Genomic DNA, 12,671 nt, shown 5'->3' on the forward strand with positions numbered 1-12,671 from the left:
TATGAGATTAGAAATCAATTACAGGGAAAAAAACGTAAAAGACACAAGCACATGGAGGCTAAACAATACATTTCTAAATAACCAAGAGATCACTGAAGAAATCAAAGAGGAAATCAAAAAATACCTAGAGACAAATGACAATGAAAACACGACGATCCAAAACCTATGGGATGCAGCAAAAGCAGTTCTAAGAGGGAAGTTTATAGCTATACAATCCTACTGCAGGAAGCAACAAACATCTCAAACAACCTACGTTACACCTAAAGGAACCAGAGAAAGAAGAACAAACAAAACCCCAAGTTAGTAGAAGGAAAGAAGTCATAAAGATCAGAGCAGAAATAAATGAAATAGAAACAAAGAACACAATAGCAAAAATCAATAAAAATAAATGCTGGTTCTTTGAGAAGATAAACAAAATTGATAAACCATTAGCCAGACTCATCAAGAAAATGAGGACTCAAATCAATAAAATAAGAAATGAAAAAGGAGAAGTTACAACATCGTCATAGTTACAACATAGTTAAACCACAGAAATACAAAGCATCCTAAGAGACTACTACAAGCAACTCTACGCCAATAAAATGAACAACCTGGAAGAAATGGACAAATTCTTAGAAAGGTACATAACCTTCCAAGGCTGAACCAGGAAGAAATAGAAAATATGAATAGACCAATCATAAGTAATGAAATTGAAACTTTGATTAAAAATCTTCCAACAAACAAAAGCCCAGGACTAGATGGCTTCACAGGTGAATTTTATCAAACATTTAGAGAAGAGCTAACACCCATCCTTCTCAAACTCTTCCAAAATACTGCAGAGGAAGGAACATTCCCAAACTCATTCTACAAGGCCACCATCACCCTGATACCAACACCAGACAAAGATACTACAAAAAAAGAAAATTACAGACCAATATCACTGATGAATATAGAGGCAAAAATCCTCAACAAAATACTAGCAAACAGAATCCAACAACACATTAAAAGGATCATACATCATGATCAAGTGGGATTTATCCCAGGGGTGCAAGGATTCTTCAATATACGCAAATCAATCAATGTGATACACCATATTAACAAACTGATGAAGAAAAACCATATGATCATCTCAATAGATGCAGAAAAAGCTTTTGACAACACCCACTTATGAAAACAACTCTCTAGAAAGTGGGCATAGAGGGAACCTACCTCAACATAATAAAGGCCATATATGACAAACCCACAGCAAACATCATTCTCAATGGTGAAAAACTGAAAGCATTTCCTCTAAGATCAGGAACAAGACAAGGATGTCCACTCTCACCACTATTATTCAACATAGTTTTGGAAGTCCTAGCCACGGCAATCAGAGAAGAAAAATAAAAGGAATCCAAATTGGAAAAGAAGAAGTAAAACCGTCACTGTCCGCAGAAGACATGATACTATACAGAAAGAATCCTAAAGATGCCACCAGAAAACTACTAAAGCTAATCAATGAATTTGGTAAAGTTGCAGGATACAAAATTAATACACAGAAATCTCTTGCATTCCTATACACTAATGATGAAGAATCTGAAAGAGAAATTAAGGAAACAGTCCCATTTACCACTGCAACAAAAAGAATAAAATACCTAGGAATAAACCTACCTAGGGAGACAAAAGACCTGTTTGCAAAAAACTATAAGACACTGCTGAAAGAAATTAAAGATGATACAAACAGATGGAGAGATATACCATGTTCTTGGATTGGAAGAATCAATATTGTAAAAATGACTATATTACCCAAAGCAATCTACAGATTCAATCCAATCCCTATCAACTTACCAATGGCATTTTTTACAGAACTAGAACAAAAAAATCTTAAAATTTGTATGGAGACACAAAAGACCCCAAATAGCCAAAGCAGTCTTGAGGGAAAAAAACAGGGCTGGAGGAATGAGACTCCCTAACTTCAGACTATACTACAAAGCTACAGTAATCAAGACAATATGGTACTGGCACAAAAACAGAAATATAGATCAATGGAACAGGATAGAAATCCCAGAGATAAACCCACACACCTATGGTCAAGTAATCTATGACAAACGAGGCAAGGATATACAATGGAGAAAAGACAGTCTCTTCAATAAGTGGTGCTGGGAAAACTGGCCAGCTACATGTAAAAGAATGAAATTAGAACACTCCCTAACACCATACACAAAAATAAACTCAAAATGGATTAGAGACCTAAATGTAAGACCGGACACTATAAAACACTTAGAGGAAAATATAGGAGGAACACTCTTTGACATAAATCACAGCAAGATCTTTTTTGATCCACCTCCTGGAGTAGTGGAAATAAAAACAAATAAACAAATGGGACCTAATGAAACTTGAAAGCTTTTGCAAAGCAAAGGAAACTACAAACAAGACGAAACGACAACCCTCAGAAGGGGAGAAAATATTTGCAAATGAATCGACGGACAAAGGATTAATCTCTAAAATACATAAACAGCTCATGCAGATCAATATTGAAACAACAAGCAACCCAATCCAAAAATGGGCAGAAGACCTAAATAGACATTTCTCCAAAGAAGACATACAGATGGCCAAGAAGCACATGAAAAGCTGCTCAACATCACTAATTATTAGAGAAATGCAATTGAAAACTACAATGAGGTATCACCTCACACCAGTTAGAATGGGCATCATCAGAACATCTACAAACAACGCATGCTGGAGAGGGTGTGGAGAAAAGGGAACCCTCTTGCACTGTTGGTGGGAATGTAAGTTGATACAGCCACTATAGAGAATAGTATGGAGGTGCCTTAAAAAACTAAAAATAGAACTACCATATGACCCAGCAATCCCACTACTGGGCATGTACCCAGAGAAAACTATAATTCAAAAAGACACATGCACCCCAATGTTCATTGCAGCACTGTTTACAATAGCCAGGTCATCGAAGCAACATAAATGCCCATCGACAGACGAATGGGTAAAGAAGATGTGGTACATATATATATACAACAGAATATTACTCAGCCATAAAAAGGAACAAAATTGGGTCATTTGTAGAGATGTGGATGGATCTAGAGACTATCATACGTAATGAAGTAAGTCTGAAAGAGAAAAAGAAATATCGTATATAAACGCATATATGTGGAACTTAGAAAAGTGGTACAGATGAACTGGTTTGCAGGGCAGAAATAGAGACAGAGATGTAGAGAACAAACATATGGACACCAAGGGGGGAAAATGGCGTTTGGGGGTGTGGTGGTGGTGGTGGGATGAACTGGGAATTTGGGATTGACCTGTATACACTAATATGTATAAAATGGATAACTAATAAGAACCTGCTGTATAAAAAATAAAATAAAATTCAAAAATAAAATAAAATAAAAGAAGTCAGGGTAGTGCTAAGGTAAACCAGAGAGCAGATTCAAGCCTTGGGACTTTGGGCCATGTCCACCATAGGAGCTTTTCCTGGAAGTTTGCCTCGTGGGATAACCCTGAATGTGCTTTGTAAGTTACACAGCACAGGAAGAAATCACATATGAAATGCTGGAGCTGGGGGTGGAATCACAGAGGAAGAGGAGGTTATAGAGCATACACAGGGGTTTTAAAATACATTCAAAGACAGAGTCTGGAGGAAGATCCCCCAGAGTATTAACATCTCTGAATGACGAAATTATTGGTGTTGTTATTTTCCCTGTGATGCTATCCTGTATTTTCCAATGTTTGTATGTGTTGTGTTTGTAAGGAAAAGAGTTATTTTTATTTTTAACATGATAATTGAGGGATATGCATAAAAGTCCATAGAAAAGACTCAGAAGGTGGTGGAGTAAGAGATCAATCTTCGTTTTTTTTTAATACTTTCTTTGCATTTGCTAATTGTTTTGCAATGAAACTGCATTCCATTTCCCATCAGAAAAAAAACCACAGTTTTTTTAAATGCATCCTCAATGGATTGTGGAGAAATGTTTTGTTTTCACAGCTAAGATGAAACAGGGTGGGAGGGGGAGGGATTTTCTCAGTGATTTGTTAGGTCTGGTTCATTAGAGGTCCACCTCAAGCCCAATGCTGTCAAAATTATTTACTAAGCATTTATTAAATAGTTAGGACTGTGCAAGAGTTCATTTGCTTCATTCATTCATTCAGAAATATTTTTATAACTATGTTTGCCTGTCCTGAAGAAACTTTCTGTCTTGCTGAGAATATAGATAAGTTAACAAACTATTACAGTCCTTCCTCAATATCCACGGGGGCTTGGTTCCAGGATCGCCCCCTGACCCATGCCATACCAAAATCTCAGGATGCTCACGTGCCCTATATAAAATGGTGCAGGGACTTCCTTGGCAGGCCAGCAGTTAAGACTCTGTGCTTCCACTGCTGGGGCCACAGGTTCAATCCCTGGTTGGGGAACTAAGATCCTGCATGCCATGCAGCATGGCTGAAAAAGCAATAATAATATAAATAAATAAATAAAATGGTGCAGCACAGTTTGTGCTCTGTATCCAAGGGTTCTGCATCCACAGATTTGGATCTGCAGTTGGCTGAATCTGAGGATGCAGAACTGGAGGATACAGAGAGCCAACTGTATAGTACAGCAGTGGTTCTTAAAATTTAGCATGCATCAGGATCATCTGAGGGGGTACTTCTTAAATCACAGGTTGCTGGGCTCTATCTTCAGACTTTCTGAGTCGGTCAGTCTGATCCCAGATGATATTGGTGCTGCTGACCTGGGCTTCGCCCTTGGAGGACCACTGCATGATAAATGCTTGAAAGAGAGATAGTAGGTAGGGTGCTCTGGGAGCTCTGAGTTGCACCTCCATCAGATGGTGCGTCCCTATTGAAAGCTTTGAAAGTTGGGATGGGGGGAAAGGGAGAGGACAGGCCCGCAAGGCAGGATTTGCAATTAGTCCATAGAATCCTTGAAGCCTTACCAGGTAGATCTCTAGCCTACCATGCTGCCTCTTTCTGGATCTGACAACAGCCATTAACTCTTTTCCTGCTACTCTCTGGGACAGAATTCTCCCAATTCCATTTCTCTCCTACCTCCTCCCAAAACATTTTCCAGGCTCCAATGAAATCAGATATTCTACCTCTTCCAAAAAAGGATAGGCTTCCACCTGTAGTTGGCTAAAAATTGGCCTCAAAATAAAAAGGATCCCAAAGTACTAAAACCGTGTTGAAGCCATGATGTAGGTGGAATGTTTGTGTCCCCCCAGAATGCATGTGTTGAAACCTAACCCCAAATGGGATTGTATTAGGAGGTGGGGGCCAATGGGAAGTGATTAGATCATAAGGGTGGAGCCCTCATGAATGGGATTAGTGCCCTTATAAAGAGTCTCCAGAGAGTGCCTTTGCTTTCTCTGCCACATGAGGACCCAGTGAGAAGCTGACCTGGTCTATGAACCAGGAAGCCAACCATCATCAGACACGGAATCTACCAATACCTTGATCTTGGACTGCTAAGCCTCCAGAACTGTGAGAAATAAATTTCTATTTTATATAAGCACCCAGTCTATGGCATTTTGTTATAGCAGCCTGAACGGACTAAGGCACACCATTAGACACATGAAAGCATAAACACGCCACTAGTGAGACAGATCACTAAAATTCAAGCCCTTTAAGAAGGAGGCTTTGATAATAATATGAGTACTATTAGGGCCTGCAGAGACTCTTCTGGGCATGGGAGGAAGACAAGGACCAACACCCACAACACTGGAAATGCTAATAAAACTGACCATGTTGGGTAAAGCCTTTGCTGAGGATGCAGTGACCCTGTGTAGTGACTCTGTTTTATAAGTGCATAATGTAACCAATGGTTTATCCAAGCCTGTGATCATAAAATGTTACAAAGGCTTCCTATATTATTAAAATAGTAAGGCCACTTATAAAATATTTTATGGATGAAGGTCAAAAAGATGATTACAGTGTTCCCTGGGTAGAAGTTCAGCTATATACAGGCTAAAAGCCAAACAGAAATGTCACAAGCTTCATTTTCTGCACCCACGAACATTGTATTTTGTCAACTAGGGCAGAGTTTAAATGTACCAGGACAGCTAACTCTTTAAAAGGATCCATAGAGCATATAATATTGCAGTAGTATACATACCCTCTAATTTATATTTTATATAAACTTGGAGTTTTACATATTAGGTGTCAGGGGTTATATCTGCAAATCTGAACGTCTGTAAGAGAGTCAGTATGTCATTACCTCATTTTTTCTCTTGAACAAATGTGTGTGTTTAAGGACCAAATATGAGAACAGCATAGAGAGGGGAAATTTTGGAGTCAAATTCATGCATGTGAAATGATTTGTAGATCTCTCTTTTAACCTGGTGAATATTACTACCCACTTGTTCTTGTTGTTTCTTTCCCTTTCCTTGTCTTGCAGCTGATCTGATTTCTATTCCTCTATGTCTTAGGACACTACTTAGGTCAGTGAGAATACCATCCGTGAGAACGTTTTTCCCCAAATGCTTCATTTTACATTTTACCTCCAGATAGGTTATGGATAGAGTTGATTTAAGCTCTTGTTTGTACATTAATTCAGGGCATCAGAGTTTCATGATTCTCTTTTAAAAGTGCTTATCTTGCATGTAAGAACTAGCCTGGTGAGCAAAAGATGAGGTGGAAATTATTATACCCAGTTTACAGATAGGAAAACCAGGACAATATAAATAAAAATCTTTGTTTTGAAATGGCATTTGTTCTTTAGAAATACACCAAAATGGTCCTGGAAATATGTTTTACTACTTGTCAGAAAAAAAAAAAGATTTTTTTAATACACACCTAAATAAATTCCAAAGAGGAATAAGGAGGTTAAACGTAAAAACTAAAATGAAACAAACACTGGGAAAACAGTGAATATTTACTTGATTTCAGAATAGGGTTGGATTTTCTAAGAGCCATAAAGGAAATGACCACATTTGATTATTATGTATATCTTTTAAAAGTTCTGTCCATCTAAAAATACCATAGACAAAATAAATGAAAGACAAATTTAAAAAAATATTTGCAACATACATGAAGCGATGGTATACAATAAAAAGAAACTGTAAAAATTAATTAAATTTAGCAAAATTATTGAACAACCTGGACAATTCACAAAAGGAGAAATGCAAATAGCAAATACACATATGAAAAATTTGGACTACATTATTTATGAAATGCACATTATGATTGTGCACACCCAACTAGCAAAGATTTTTAAAGATGCAAAATTCCTGCTAATGAGTGTGGTTTAGTGGATGTACACATACACAGCTGTCCCTTGGCATCCTCGGGGAATTGGTTCCAGTACCCTTGCCATACCAAACTCTGCAGATACTCAAGTCCCTTATATAAAACAGTGCAGTACAGTTTGCTCTCCATATCTTCAGATTCTTCATCCACAGATATGGAGGGCCAACTGTACTATATAAAGTATAAGACTTTGTGGGCAACTGGCAGTAAGTATTAAGTGCCTTAAAGGTGCCTATTACCTTTTTTCCCCCTGGTCCCCTTGGCCTTGTATCTTTTTGGTTTTACAAATTTATTGGGGTATGATTGATATACCATAAACTGCACATATTTTAAGTGAACAGTTTGAAAAGTTTGATACACATACACACCCATAAAACTATCATCACAATCAAGCAAATGACCCCCAAATGTTTCTTTGTGTCCCTTTATGATCTATTCCTCTTTCCATCTCCATCCCCAAGTAAATGCTGCTGTGCTTTCTGTCACCATAATTTACATTTTTTAGAATTTCATACACATTAAATAATGCAGTACATCCTTTTTTTGGTCTCTGCTTATTCACTCAACATAATGATTGTGAGACTTATCCATGTTGTTGCATGTGTCTAGTTAATTCCTTTTTTTTGCTGAGTAATATTCTATTTATGAATATAACCATAATTTATTCATTCACATGTCAACTGGCATAAAATTGTCCATTATCTTTTTCTAGATGTTTATTCTAAGGAAATAATAAGAGATTTGTTCAAAGATTTACATACAGGGATATATATTACAGCATTATTTACATTATCAAAAAATATTAGAGGCTATGTCCAACAGTAAGAAATAAATCAAGCAATTATAATCAATCCATTCAAAGAAAATGCAGCATTTAAAAACCACATTTTCAAAGAATTTTTAATCAACACAGGAAAGTCTTCATATATAATGTTAACTTTTTAAAAAGGGATAAAAAATTCATTATATTAATTTTGTACACTTAAATCATTGAAGTACTATTAGAAAGCAGAGGTGAATTCTATTACAACATGTATATGAGGAAGGTTGTCTAAGATTGAAAATCCAGAAGCAAAAAAGAAAAGAAAGAAAAGGAAAAGATTGATAAAAATCGTTTGATAAAAATCTTTTGCCAAAGAAATGAATAAAATCAAAATACACCTGATAAACTGGGAGAAAGGGGACTTCCTGGCAGTCCAGTGGTTAAGACTCTGTGCTTCCAATGCAGAGGCGCTGGTTCAATCCCTGGTTGGGGAACTAAGATCCCACATGCTGTGTGGTGCAGCCAGAAAAAAACCCCAAAAAACAAATGAAAAAACCTGAGAGAAAATATTTGCTATATGTATCACAGATAAATGGATAATGTCCCTAATACATAAAGAACTCTTTAAAATTAAGGGAAGGAAGACCAAAAACTAGATAGAAAATGATACTAACATAGTTAATAATAAAAAAAGAAATCTAAAAATAGCCTAAACATGTGAAAAATGTTCAGTCCCACTCAATTAGGGAAATGCAAATTACAACTTCACTGAGATGCCATTTCTCACTTATCAGATTGGTGACAACTAAAAAGCATGGCAACACATTCTATTAAAGAAATTGTGGGAAATAGATATTCTCATACTTTGCTGGTGGGAATGGAAACTGGTACACCACCTTTGGAGGGGATTTTGGCAATATCTAATAATTGCACATCTATTTAAAACTATTTTTTGATCCAACAATTCCACTTCTAAGAATTTTCCCTGAAGACAGAACTCCAGCAAAATGAACATACATATACATATATTTATCGCAGAATTGTTTGTAATTTCAAAGTATTGGAAATAACCTAAATGCCTGTACATAAGAAGTTGAATCAACTATGGTATATTTATACAGTGTAGTACCTTGCACCTGTGAAAAAGAATGAGGGTCTCTCTGAACTGAGAGTGTCCAAGACACACTGCTGAACAGAAAAAAAAAATCAGTGTGCAAATGAATATCATACATTATTTTCTGTGTAACAAAAAAGTGGGGGAAATAAGAAAATATACTTGTATATGCTTATTTTTGCAAAAGGAATCCCAGAAGGATAGACTATAAATAATTGAGATTGGTAACCTTCAGGGCAGATGGATGGGAACAGGGTAGAATGGATGAAGGAAGTGACACTTTTTAAAGTAAGCTTTTTGTACAGTTTTGATTTTTAGAACCACATTTGTTTCACATACTTAGTGAATAAGTAAACAAATGATTAATTACTAATCAGAATCAATGAGGATATGGAATAAAAACTGCAAATAGAATATGAAGAGAAGCAAATAATCCTATTAGTAATTAAAATAACCACCATAGTGAAAGAGAGCTTGGGGAACCAGTCAAGTAATTTTTGAACACAGTAGTCTGATTTTATACCCTTAGGCTAAAGACAAAAACTATAAACAATTATTGCAGTTAGTAAGTTTGTTTTCCATAGTGGTGTATGCTAGCAATTCTGAAACGACTTTATGTATATTCTTGGATTGAGCAAATAAAGGGATCCAGGCTTTTACTTTCAGAGAACGGAACAACAAATACACAAAGCACGAGGCTAGGATGTGCCCTGTGGTGTTGAATTGGAATTGAAGCTGTTAGCATAAACATATGGTTTTACATATATAAATATAGGAATCAACACGAACCTCAGGACATACACATATATCCCTGCTCTGTTTGCCGAGAACGTTGGAGAGCAATGACATCCCAGTAACAATGAATGCATTTAGTGCCCAGATCTGGTGTCTAAATATCATCCTCCACTAAAAGCAACTACTTCCTTGGAGAACTGGCTAGTTCCAGGGCTGGTGGAGCATCTTGCTATGCAGATAAGGGTGTGATCAAAGGATGATGGGGACTTGTCAAAAGAGCCATATCAAAGGGGCTCCCCCTGACCACCTGTGGGACAATCTGAGCATCAGAATAAATCAAGACAGCAACAGATTATAAATCAGACTCAAATGAGAATCTATGAGTATCTTATATCTTATAGTATTTATATCTTACACTGATATAAATAAGTGGATAAATAAATAAGTGGGGAGGAAAGAAAGTGATCCCTTATAGTAGAACACAAACTAACAAATGAGGGATGGTGGAATTAGAAAATCGCTATTTGGTAACCATCGTAATAATATTCGATTCAGGCAAGAATCATCAAGGATGGTAAAAAAAAAAAAAAAAAAAAGTAGGTAGGGCTTCCCTGGTGGTGCAGTGGTTGAGAGTCGGCCTGCCGATGCAGGGGACATGGGTTTGTGCCCCGGTCCGGGAAGATCCCACATGCCGCGGAGCGGCATGGCTCATGGCCCGTGAGCCATGGCCGCTGAGCCTGCGTGTCCAAAGCCTGTGCTCCACAACGGGAGAGGCCACAACAGTGAGAGGCCCGCGTACCAAAAAAAAAAAAAAAAGTAGGTAAAAATTGGAAGATTAATAGGATTGTTACATAGTATCAAAGTTACCTCCCCACAAGATAGTTTTTTTTATTACAAAGGGCAAAATGGTATCATTTATGGTAGAGCATGTTGGCAGACACCACCTTAACCGACTGACCAAGGTTAACATCACCAGAATGTGTCAAAACCACAACACGTGCCCTTGATAAGATGCCTGGAGGGGAACTCCACCTTGCTTCTGTGCATTTCTGCCGAAGATATGTGGCATGAAACTAATCATGAGGAAGCATCGACAAACCCAAACCTCTTTCACAGGGTAATTGGCCTGTACTCTTCAAAGATGTCACAGCCAGACAAGAAAAGCTGAAGAACCACCCAGATGAAAGGACACCAAAGAGACTAAGCGCCGTAAGTGATGCGAGGCTGGATCCTGGACAAGAACTTTTTTTTTTTTCTTTTGCTAAAAGAGCAATAAGGAGACAACTGGTAAAATGAAATAAATTCTGTAGATTGAATAATACAATAGTATCATTGCTAATTTTCTGATTTTGTTAAACCTAGTATGGGTATCTATAAGACTGGTCTTGTTGTTAGGGAATACACGCAGACACTTTTAAGGGGGCATCAGTTTGCACTGTGCCATTACATGGTGCAAATATATATATATATATACATATGAGAGAGAGAGAGGAAGCAAATGTGATAAAATGTTAATACTTGGGGAATCTGGGTGAAGGGCATTTTGGAATTCTTTATACTATTTTTATAACTTTTCTGTAAACCTGAAACTATTTCAAAATAAATGGTAGAGATAGTGAGAAAAAAAAAGAAAAAAATCTTCTTTCTCAACCTCTCCCTCCCTCTCTCCTCTGTCTCTTTGTCTCTCTGACTCTGTCACTCCACAAACCCACACACAGAAACATGTCCGAAGGAAATGTAGCAAAACTGTTAATGGTGTTTATATCCAGATGGTGGGACATTACGTTTAGAATTAATCTTCTTGCAAAGGCAGCAAAGGCAAAAATAAACAAGTGGAACTACATCAATTAAAAAGCTTCTGCACAAAAGGAAACCGAATGAATGAGAAACAGTAAGATGAAAATACCACCTACCAAACAGAAGAAAAAATTTACAAATGATATATCTGATAAGGGATTAATATCCAAAATATCTAAAGAACTCATAAAACTCAATAGCAAAAAACAATCTGATTAAAGATTGGGCAGAGGATCTGAATAGACATTTTTTCAAAGCCGACATACAGATGGCCAACAAGTATGTGAAAAGTGCTCAACATGGCTAATTACTGGAGAAATGCAAATCAAAATCACGAGATACCACCTCACACTGTCAGAATGGCCATCATCAAAAAAAACAAGTGTTGCCAAGATATGGAGAAAGAGTAACCCTTGTGCACTGTTGGAGGGAATGTAAATTGGTGCAGCCTTTACGGAAAACAGTATGGAGGTTCCTCAAAAAATTAAAAACAGGGCTACTATATGATCCAGCAATTCCACTTGTGGGTATTTATCCAAAGAAAACAAAAACACTAACTGGAGAAGGTACATACACCCCTATGTTCACTGCAGCGTTATTTACAATAGCCAAGATATGGAAGCAACCTAAGTGTCCACTGATGGATGGATGGATAAGAAAATGTGTTATACACACTTGTGTGTGTGTGTGTGTGTGTGTATATATATATATATATATATATATATATATGCATGCAATAGAACGTTATTTAGGCTTTAAAGAAGAAGGAAATCCTGCCATTTGTGACAACATGGATGGACCTTGAGGGCATTATACAAAGTGGAATAAGTCCGACAAAGAAAGAGACATACTGTATCTTCTCACGTATATGTAGAATCTAAACAAACAAAACCAAAAAAATCAAACTCATAATAATAGAGAGTAGAATGGTGATTGCCAAGGGCTAAGGGGTGGGGGAAATGGGGAGATGTTGGTCAAAGGGTCTAAACTTCCGGTTATAAGGTGAATAAGTTCCAGGGATCTAATGTACAGCATAGTGATGATAATAAA

The sequence above is a fragment of the Pseudorca crassidens genome, chromosome 21, assembly GCF_039906515.1.
Source record: "Pseudorca crassidens isolate mPseCra1 chromosome 21, mPseCra1.hap1, whole genome shotgun sequence".
In the NCBI taxonomy this organism is placed as follows: domain Eukaryota; kingdom Metazoa; phylum Chordata; class Mammalia; order Artiodactyla; family Delphinidae; genus Pseudorca; species Pseudorca crassidens.